Source organism: Brachionichthys hirsutus, chromosome 14 (genome assembly GCF_040956055.1).
Source record: "Brachionichthys hirsutus isolate HB-005 chromosome 14, CSIRO-AGI_Bhir_v1, whole genome shotgun sequence".
Taxonomy (NCBI): domain Eukaryota; kingdom Metazoa; phylum Chordata; class Actinopteri; order Lophiiformes; family Brachionichthyidae; genus Brachionichthys; species Brachionichthys hirsutus.
In genome coordinates, this window is record NC_090910.1 from 7947625 (window position 1) to 7958954 (window position 11330).

An 11330-nucleotide genomic window follows, 5' to 3' on the forward strand; every position below is an offset into this window, starting at 1 on the left:
CACCCTGGATAAGTCACCAGTTTATCGCAGGGAAGTGCACAGTTGTATAACTGTATAATTTAGAGAGACCAAATTCACCCATGTTGGATATTTTTGTTGGTGGGCAGGAAGCCGGAGAGAACCCAAGCAGACACGGGGAGAACATGCAAACTCTGCACGTTCTTGCTGTGAGGCGACAGTGCTACCCACTGTGCCACCATGCTGTCCCGCAAACTGCGGGTCAGATTTAGTTATTTACTTATCTGCTTATCGGCTAGGTGTTTCCCCTTGAGAAGTCTGAGAACGCTATAGCAAAGACCTTTGTGGTATTCCTGCTTCCTGCTGCTTTATATCAGAGTTCATGCTGTGTCTTTAAGCAACCATCGAATCTTTTTATTCCACTTATCTTGGGCCTCCGACTAAGCCTTTTGAAGTGGGGGGGGGGGGTCAGCCTCGACGGTAATCCAGGGAGTGAGTGTATTGTGGACGCAGACATCAGTGAAAGGTGAATCTGTCTTGTTGGTTTTTACCAGTTGCAGCTGTGATAAATCACATCTCATTATTTCCTTTGGCTGGTTAGTTCATCTAAAAACACCCAAGGTTTTCTGTCACATATCAATTACAATTTACAGACTGAAGGAATTTTCATAACCAAGAGAAGGATTAAAAAAAATAAAATAAAATATGATTTTACACCTTGGAAGAGCAGTTGAAGCAAGCAGGGGACAGGTGGTAAACAAAAGGCTGGCAGGAGCATAAATGAAAACGCCTGTTGCTCCAGGTTTGAAACAGAAGGGCTCTTTCCTTCTGTCCGCCTTCATCTGATGCTTTATTGTCATCGATTCCGATGGTTGCAGAGGCGCTAAATAAATCCTTTTCCAGCATTTCACACATCACTCCATCCTGTAGAAACCCCTCCGCCCACTTGGTATTCAAACCTTATTTAAACTGTCCCGTATCCTTATATCTTGACTTGCTTAGGCAGCATGTTTTCTTTGGGAAATGACTCGTAAATTTTGGTAGCTCACAAGCTGGCTGTGAAAGAGCCAGACAAGGGTCCCGGATTGGGGGGCTGGGAGAAAGGCCAGACAGACCAAGGCTGCGGGACCTATTTAGAGACATCACGGACATGAAAGAGTTAAGGAAAACATATTGATCACAGAGTACTGAGTGGGTCAGCCTTATGAGCTGTGGAAGGGGATGCCTGAGCATCTCAACCGTGTCATGAGCACCACTAAAGGGTTTGATCAGAGGATATGCCGTGTTTTGAATAAATGCTTAATAACGTATATTAATTCAATATTGTATGTGATGGTTGGTCGTTAGGAAAGGGTTGAGTTAAAAAAAAGGATGGGGTTGGCTTCCTTTGGGATTAATAAAGTATATATCTAATCTACATACGTATATCAATAACTGATTATCCGTTCAAGAAGAAGAAGGTGGAAAAAACAGCAATAATGACTAGGGATGTCCTGATCAGGTTTTATTGACCGCGAGTCCGAGTCATTTGATTTTGAACCGATACCAATACAGAGTCCCGATCCGATACTTCTTTAGTACATTAAAAAAAATAAAGCCGAGTGAAAAACAGATCCAGAATATCCCTAATTTTTATTTATTTATTTATTACTTGAACATTCAAGTAATAAATACAATACTTTTTTCACTTTGGACTAGTGCAACAGAAAATATTAAATACGAACATTTAAAATAAATTGAACAGCACCTCAGTCGCCAGGTTTTACCGGTCTCCCCTCTAACACTCTTGACAATGATGATGCGAAGCACAGCCAAACTCCTTTTAGTCATTAAACTCAGCATTCACGTCTGATGGGAAGAAACTTTGTCCAGGAGATGAATTCCAGAAGCCTTCATATAAAGTTGTGCAAACACAGCCCACTGAGGAGTTATACCAGCACTCGGGTTCTGGACTTTATTCAATTTTAAAAAGGCTGTCCATTGAGGTAAAACAGGATGATATGCATCCAACAACCGCTGCCTTGGGACCCTGAACACGGCTAGATGTTCGCTCTTCCTCTCTTAAACATGTCCACAGCGTGCGCCTGAGTTATTAAAAACATTAATTTTGACTCTCACTTACAGACTTCACCAGCTTAGGCTAATTAAAATGTTTCATGGGGCTGAAAACACATATTGCAGGGGGTTGTGTTGAGGCGTGAGCAGGTAAATGTGATTTAAACATCACATCATCGAGGAATGAACCTTTAGGCACCATCTCAAAAAAATCAATTACAGGGACAACTTCAACCTCACCTCAGACTCAATGACTGTCCCGTAATTTTCCATTCGCAGTTTACGTCAAGAGACAAAAGAGATTTCAGTCGCAATGGGAATTTAGGTTTAATGGGTCCTCCCTTAGGATCCATAAGGGCATAACACTTTATTTCAGCGCAGTCTCGAGAGGCTTACCTTTAACCTGTGGCACAGACAGACATAAATCCATACAGAACGATCAAAGAAAACCTCCACATTTAGCACAAAGCACATAGGTACCACACAACACTGGGGGCAAATCCGCCCAACGGGATGCCATCAATTTTAATGCCCCAACTGGACGTAGAATTAAAACACAATTACTTCTCACAGCTCTGGTTGTTCAACAAGGCACTCAAAACTTCAAGTCAAGCATGTTTTCCCACATTAATGAATAAATGAAGTTCTTTTTTTTCTTCTTTTCTTCAAGAATGACCTTTAGTGCAGACAGCAATAAAAATAAAGATCCAAAATGTCTGACCCTTAAAACACAGACATACATTCAGTCAAGTCAAATGAGCGTTTGAGAATGTCTTGGAGATGTCTAGCCTTTGGCTAATGATCCCATAAAGCTGATAACAGCAGAGGCTCTGTTGGCTACACAGTGCCAGATTTTCAGCAACCGATTCAGTCAGCTCCAGGCTTTTTTTTATTAACTAAGTTCAGTTGGATGTTCGATAAGATATATATATATATATATATATATATATATATATATACAGTATGTACTTTTAGTTTCATATTCATTGATCCAGATTGTCTTACTTATTAATACTCTGATTTAGATTTTCCCGTCAGTTATTCACTTTCTTATGAAGACAAGGATGACTCATTTCTGTAACTTTTTTCCTGGTCCAGAAAATCCCTCATCATTTGACCTTTAGTCTGAAAGGCCATTCCCAACAGGACGCAACATGGACGAGAACAGTAAAGCCCCGAGGAGAGTCCTGTGATCGTCATTGTCTCACACAGTCAGTGAACTACAGAGCAGCTGTCCTTCGCCGGCCTGAACTATCCCCGTCAGGTCAGGCCTGCTCTCAGCTGCCGAAAACAAAACACTGAGACAACTGACTGCCAGATTAGCATTTTATAGCCCTGAGCTGTAAAGAATATACAACAGAGAACAAGGTAAGGGGTGGTGGTGGTGGGGTGGGGGAGAGGATGGGTAAGAGGAAGTGAGGCCTGCGGCCTGGATACAGCAATGACAGTGATTGTCATTCACGGTGTTGTAAAAGTGTAGTTGAGCGCAATGAATGTAAATGGTTACTCGCGGGTTCATTGTTCACGCAGGAAGTTGTTGCTGATGGTCTGAGGGTCAGGTAGGTGATGGTCTATCAGAAGGCAAACATGAACTCGCCCGTTTTTATAAGAAGGCTTGTTCAGAATAAAGATACCTAATCAACACATATTATATTTAGCACAGAACTTCTCAAATGTCGTAAAAGAGGCTGAAATACATCGGTGGTTAAACTGTTCCTTTTTCATTGCTACCACCTGTGCATACAGCTTAAAATGTTGTACGCAACAGAATGCAGACAGAGAAAACTCTCAGCCGATCTGAGGAGGGGGTGTTTGTAGAAATTCTACGAGGACAAGTCCCTGTTGATTCCACCACGCCCACTGGTTTCCTCTCTGGATGGCCTGCAAGGTAAATAACAGCAGGACAGAGATCATTCTAACTGCAGCGCTCCTTGACCACAAATGCAAACACACACACACACACACAGCCTGTAACGACTCAGTCTCCCATCCTCTGACATTCTCATCACCTTCCCACGCACAGTCTGACTTCCTCTATTTCACAAGCCTTGTAAACAAGCACCCCAAAACGCTAACATTGCATAACGGTGGCCAAACGCCACCTCCGCTCACACACTTTGTCGCAGGTGTCCACAACCAGGGAGAAAAATATTTACGTGCTCGCAAAACCTCTGATTCGAGCGTCTACAAATTTGGTGATCATTCAAGCGCATCCGTCACTGAATTCATTCATCACATTTCCTGCTCCTCCTTCGCTTTCTTGGCTTGCAGGTCTTTCCATCTGTTAGCCAGCTGGTAGAAGAGGAGGATTGGTGAGGGGGGGGGGGGTTCTCCATTGGGAAGTTTAATGCTCCCATCAGTCTAACTATCATCCCTACAGACTGTAATGATCATCCTTGGGTCTCATTAGGATCTGAACCTAACTGGGTTCGCCCTCCATGCATGGTATCACATCCAGACCACCGGGACCTTACCCATCCCCTCCGGACAAAAACAGCCAGCGACTGTATCACGGTGGACCTTGCTTTGTTTAATGACCAAATTGTGTTGCTTATTTGGTTTTAAAAACCTTAACCGGCAGCAAGCTGTCCAAAAACAAAGAGTGCTTACATGCAGCCTGGTTAGCGATAGCGTGGCTTTAAATGGCTGTAGTAAAAGCATCACATCAGATTAGGCTCTTCTCTGACACCAAAGCAAGCAGCGGCGTCCGGCTGAATGGGCGTCATTGAGCAAAGCCTGCGTGCCAGAATGTGTCATTCATCAGTCGTTTCTTCCTCCTCCTCACTCACTCTCCATTTCGGCCTCCACCTCTCCTCTGACAGACCGGTTCAGGGCAGGCCCGGGGTCGCGTAACCCGACCCTGCCGGCGCTCGCTCTCCCTCTAATGATCTTGGCTTCACTCCCATCCCCAGTGTTGATTTAACCTGATGTTAATGTGCCCAATCAGCACTTTTGAAGAAAAGTGCCGTTCCATCGGGTCTAGCGTCGCCTCCGCTGTCAGCTGTGATCTTCAGTCATACAGAAACGCATTTGTACATCTGTAGCCATGCATGCTATTGGTTGTCACAGTGGGTAATACGTATTTGTGGGACACATCACTGTCCCCGTGGAAATCTTGGAATGTTTGTGAAATGATGTCAGGATTTGGAACCAGCAGCTTTCCTATGAAGTGATCGGTGTTCGCGGTTCTGTAAACATCACTGGTGAAAGTCGAGGCCTAAGGGATTCGCATTCAAAGTAAATCCAAAGCAGATGCTATTTGAACTGGAGATGACCATTAACATTATGCGTTATATTTTTATCAGTGTAGATCTCCATAAATTTGTCCTGTTTTGCAACATTTATTTGACATCAGAGCCTGATCTAACGGTAACGTCTCTACTTCAGCAGAAGGGAAAACACAGGCGTGCTTTTGCAGGAACAAGAAAACGAGCTGGGATATTCAACAGGCGTGTCTTGGCCCGAAACACACCCAAGTGTCCTTTAACTGGACGGAAAAGTGAGCAACAGCATCTGCACAGATCTGATCCCTGCTTGCATTGTCTTGTTATCATTATGAAGTGAATGTTCACGTGTGTCACGTGATTGTAACCCTTCGCTTAGGCCCTTAGGGTGTGAACGAAGGCCAAAAAGGCAGAGGCCAGGTTGGATCTGTGTCTGCATCTCTTTCTGTGTGTTTTATGAACGTCTAAAGAGCCGTGTGTGTGTGCGTGTGTGTGTGCATGCGAGTTTGGAATGGTCAAAATCTACCAGCGTGGAATCTTCCTTCAGGATTACGTTTAGGTGTGAGCAAGTTTATTTGTGCTTTAGAACTTGAAATGACCTTTCACTTCTCTGATTCCCCGTTTAGTTGTCATTAGTGTTACAACCCCCCCTTTATTTACTTTCTAGCGTGCTCGTCTCCGGTTCTTGGAATGTACTCTGTTTTCTTTTGAAAGTATGCTGCTGTTTCGTGAATCTCCTCAATGGTTCTCTAGAGAAGCACAAGTATGCCGCGCGGAGAGAAACGAGCCCAGATGATCGCTTTCATCCGGGCTTTGATGTTTTATGGTTCTGCAGTTCTATGGACACTCATACAGAAAGGCCTGACCGTTGCCCCTGCCCGAGTTGCTATAGATAACTGCAATGCAGACCACTGACACAGACCACATGCTGCAGACACACACATGTAAGTGCATTAGCATCCAAAAACATTTCATTCCCAAAGTCAAAGGGAGAGAGAGCAACCGTTGACAAGCATCCATGACAGCATTAACATTACATTGACCTCCTCTCATCGACCCCCCCCATCCACACATGCAACTTTCCCCCTATTCAGTTCCTGTTGGGTGAAAGCCCCTACGTCTTTCCCTCATTCAATAACATGCCAGTCCATTCGCTCTGAGGTTTCCATGTCTCTTCAAACACAGAGGCTGGTTCAGAAGAAAAGTCCACCAGAGAGAAAATCCCATCTGTGTCCTCGTCCATTCTGCAAGTCTGGACATGAGCAAACAGCTTGCTTTCACCACCCTAGCAACCGTTCCAACCTTCACACTGGCAAACCATTCAAGTCCGCGCACAAACAGAATCAGCATTTCTTGATGCCAGACCCGACATCCTCTCACGGATGCAACAAGACAAACCTTTTTTTTTTGAGGACACAAGGCAAGACTTCCTGGGTTCGTGCAACATTTTCTAAAGGAATGAGCGATTGAAGTCCTCTTTTCTGATCAGTAGACCAAGACACTTGTGTCTAAAATAGCAAGTCTTCAATCACGTCATAATATTTCATGCACAGGGTATTTCTATTTCTATCAAGTATTTCTATATATTGAAGACTTGGATGAAAAAACACTTTGCTACTTTTCGATACTAAGATGGACTTCCCTTCCTTCAAAGCATCATCCCTCATTCATTTACATGCCACACGGACACGGAGCGATGCGATGGGAAGTTCACCCCTCAATTGGGGAGTTTGCTTGGACAGATTGGACAAATATTTCTTTTGTGTGGTCGTCTCCTCGTCTCTGTTCGGCTTTGACAGGCACAGAAGAGGCCATGAGCAATCCAAACTGCACTGCATTATGGGCTGGGTGGCTGTCCTACCCAAGACACATGGCTGTCACACCAGATGCCTGTCTGTTTACACTTCACTATAGTCGTAGGCATCAATTAGGTTTATGGGGAAAGGGAGGCTAAGAGAAGAACAGGCAGAATTCAGATGTCTAAGGATGCTGCGTTCTTCACATAAAGAAGGGTTTTTACCTTTTAAGAGAATATCTGGTGCAGATAAACTGGAAAAGAAAAGTGATATTAAAGGTGAAACAATTAGTTTTAACTTTAAAAAAAAAACATACATTGGGGCGAGAAAAAACACAAAAGGCTGTTTATTGGAGAAGCCCTAACAACTAGGCAGAAAAATATTACCATCCTTAGAACAAAGTTCTCAATATTTTGTTTTTATTCCAAACAAAACTGCAGATACAGTTTAGAGGTTTTTTGCACCATATGGGTCTATCTACGGCGTCAAATGCTCTGTAACAGCACACCAACTGCGAGGACAAGCAGCAGCCCTGACCACATGTCCCTGTAAATCAAACCCCGACTGTGACGTGTCAGCAACTGAAATGCAGCACTAAAAGGCAGGTGATGCCATTCTGATCACTTCATAGTCCTGCTTCACTGACTGCCTAAAAACGGAGGGCCAGACGGCGGTCAGAAAGCTGACCAGGAAGGGGAAAAAAAATATTTCTGGATGTTTAAACCCTTTAGAAATGGAAAATATGATTGCATTGATGTTAAAAACAACATATTCATTAATTCCATGTCACTTTTATTCTTGAGTAGCAACAACAGTAACCATTTGCTGAAATACTCAAGTACCTTTAACAACCGTCAACAAAACAATAATCAATTAATTCTCTTTTCACATGTTCTTTATTCACCTTTAAAAACGAGGCTCAAGGTAGCAGATTAACGCAGAATCTATTTTTGACTTCAACAACTGTGATGTTTTCTCAACGTGTACATTAATTTTTGTTAATTTGATGATTAAACTATTGCATCGTGTGATAAGAATAACATTAAAAAAAAACATTTAAGACTCTTTAAAAAAGAAAAAAGATCCATTGAGGCTTCACCATAAATCAACAGAAAGTAAAGATGCATAATCTCCACCTCTCTGCTGCAGGAGACTCTTGAGCTGCCCGAGTGCAGACTTTACATTGAAGCCATAAATACCACACTCAGAGGCCGTTAGTTTTAAGAGGACATTAAAGTATCACGACAGAGCCTTCTGTATCGAGAGATTTTCTGTCTTTCAGCAGGAAATAACCTGCAGGCAACAGGAGATTAATGACTAGAGCCTGGGGAGGGATCAGCTGGTCGGGTCGCACCTACTGCACAAGTCAGACACAGTTGGCTTCTTTCAGCAACATCATCTGTGCCCTCTTGTGGAGGGCTGGCACAGTTCAGCCCGGTTAGACTCCCTCACTCCGTGCATCTCCCCCCCTTTTAATTGGAGAAGAAAAGACTGCAGCCGCTGGCGTGATACGTTTTTCAAGAGTTATCCTCTTTTCTCAAGCTGCTCTTCTGCCTTTTCTCCTCAAAAGTTGTTGGCAGGCACCTCTCAGCTTTTTTGGAAACGTGTCAGAGAAACTAGTATCTGCCTCAAAAAAAACCCTCATTGTTTGGCCCGGACTTGAAAGACTCTTCAACACGCAGTCCAACCATGAGCTAAACCTTCGCTGACATCATGGAGGAACATTTAAAATTGTCCAGTTATCAATGATTTATTCATGTGTTCATTGACCCCTCTTTGAGATGAGTCCCGATGTTACATAAATATCAAAAGCAACCAAAAGAGGGGGGGGGGGGCATGATGCAAGAGATAATGTGAGACAGAGAAATGGGAACAATTTGAAGGAAGAAAACATTGGAAATAATCTTGGAATTATATTGGTGTATGTGAGTGTTTCATATTTGATATGGAGGAAATATGTTGTGTAATAGATAATAGAAAAATTGTTAAAGGGAAGATTTTCAAAGGCTTTAAAAGATAAAGCGGGTAGACATCCTTACAATTCTTAAGTTGCAGAATTTAGTGAGTTATAAGAATAGTGGATATTTCCTCGAATAAAAAAATCATAATCCAAGTTCTGTTCAAAAGTTTCCCTTTGATCAAATAAGTGTCCTTTAATTTCATGTTTGCTGTTGCAGTGCCACCGGTGGATTCCCACCCTGCAGCTCATATTGTATTGACCTGTGGTTTACAAAAAAGAAAAAGAAAAGATTTTACAGTTTCTTTCACCTCCTTCTGGTCATTCCTTAATTACAGACATCACACAGTGTGGCATACGAAATGCTCCAAAGCAGGCAGCTGAGGTAAAAAACAACTTTTTTTTGCCCAAGTGGTTCAAACCAGCTGAGGTTTCAGCTTGTTCACTCGGGATAAACACCACATTTACACCTTTTGATTGGAATGGCCCTAAATAAAAAAAGAGGTTCAACCAGTCCTTTGGGGCAGATATAATGAAAAACCCATCTGGGACAGCTGTCTTGGACTTCCAGCTGTTCTCTGTCAAAATCATAAAACCGAGATCCGGAAAATGGGAAGCACTTTCTGCAGCCAGAGCAAAAAACACGCGTGACTCAGGCAGCATTTTATTATAGCTCTGCCCTGAAAAGTAAAGTGATTATTTCTTCCTTGTATAAACTCAACGTCTCAAGCAAATCATGACACCGTAACAACAAATGTGACTGGTTAGTGTTCCAGTCTGTCCATCATGCTCTGGTTCAACGGAGCTGAGACTAATGTATCATGACCCTTGAATAATTCCTTCTCACGTTGCACTGCTGGGAAATTGAGAACAGACATTTGGCATCATTGCTCTTTGATGCAGGGAAACGGCATCATCCTGATGATTGGGTTGGGAAGAGAACCAAACGCTTCCAATGTTACTCAAACTGTGACAATTAATCTGCTCTTTGCTATATCCCCTGCTAAGACCTGCAAGCCATTGGCCTTTAACCGGCATCAACTGAATAAAGCCAACGCTGATGACAGGTACGTGCCAAAAGAAAAGCAACAAAAGGCCATTCATGCACTGCTTAGCAACAAGGGGATATAATGCTGCAGAGTCGAGCGCAGCGGAGAAGTGAGAAAAGAAGAACAGCAGGTGTGCAGCAGCATAAAGCCATCACATTTCTATTGGCATCAGCACTGACATCCTCTGGTCTCCTGTGGTCAGAGATCCATTCGAGGTGAGTGAACGAAGCTGATCACACTGCGGCTCCTCCCCTCCCAAATGGCCAGTAACGGCGTCATCATTCAATCCTCCTCCACCCTTTTTGCTGCACGCTGACCCCCAGAGCCCTGATTGCAGCGCAACAGCAACTCCTATTGCCAAATCAAACATTTCACTATTGTTTCTACCACTTGGCAATCATATTAGGAAGTTAAAACACAAATAGCTTATCTAGAAACAAGTATGGGTGCGTGACTCATCACAGCAAAATGAAGAAGAAGAAAAGAAGCGGATTCAAGACCCTTCAAATCCGTTTCAAAGATCACTTCACGCAATGGTTTTGGAGCTAGTAAGGGTTTGTTGAGGGTTGATAGAAAGCAACAAATATATCTCTCAGACATTTGCAAATATTTGAATTTGAACTGCGTATCAACCCATATAACTCAATGCGCCGATATATAACATCACACTACGTTCACTAAGCAAAGCAGGCCAGAATATTTATTGGCTTTTTCATCCTTAAAGTCTCTCCAGAAAACAATCCACAAATATTTAGTGCCTCTCTTCAACAAAGACAGTTAACACGACAATTTGCTTCCTGGAATATGAATTCAATTAGTATCTGGTGGGAAAACTTTGATCGTTTGATTGATTGTGCTAAACAAGAGTAAACAGGGTGACAATATGGTATTTGGATCAGGATAGCTGTCATAAAAGGAAATCAGTAATGAATTAATTTCCTACTTTCTATTTGTGTATTTGCTACACAAAGCAAGTGCTATTGAAGATATACAGGTGAGACACAGAATTAAGGCTCCCCCCCCCAGATGCATCTAACCCAGCAGTCCACCGGCAATCTCTGGCAGATGGCTTCAATAATTTAGTGAAGAAATAAAGAGTATGCTGGCAGCCAGTTAGACTAAAGCTGCACGGGATTGTGTAATAAATCACAGTTTGAGTAAGAAGCCACAGACTGTGGAGACTCAATAAATTCACTGCAACTTTATACGTTAGTGAAAAAAATCCAGATATTCAAAGCATAAGCTCTAATGGTGAACAGAAAATCCAAGATTAACTGCCGATGTAGGGTGT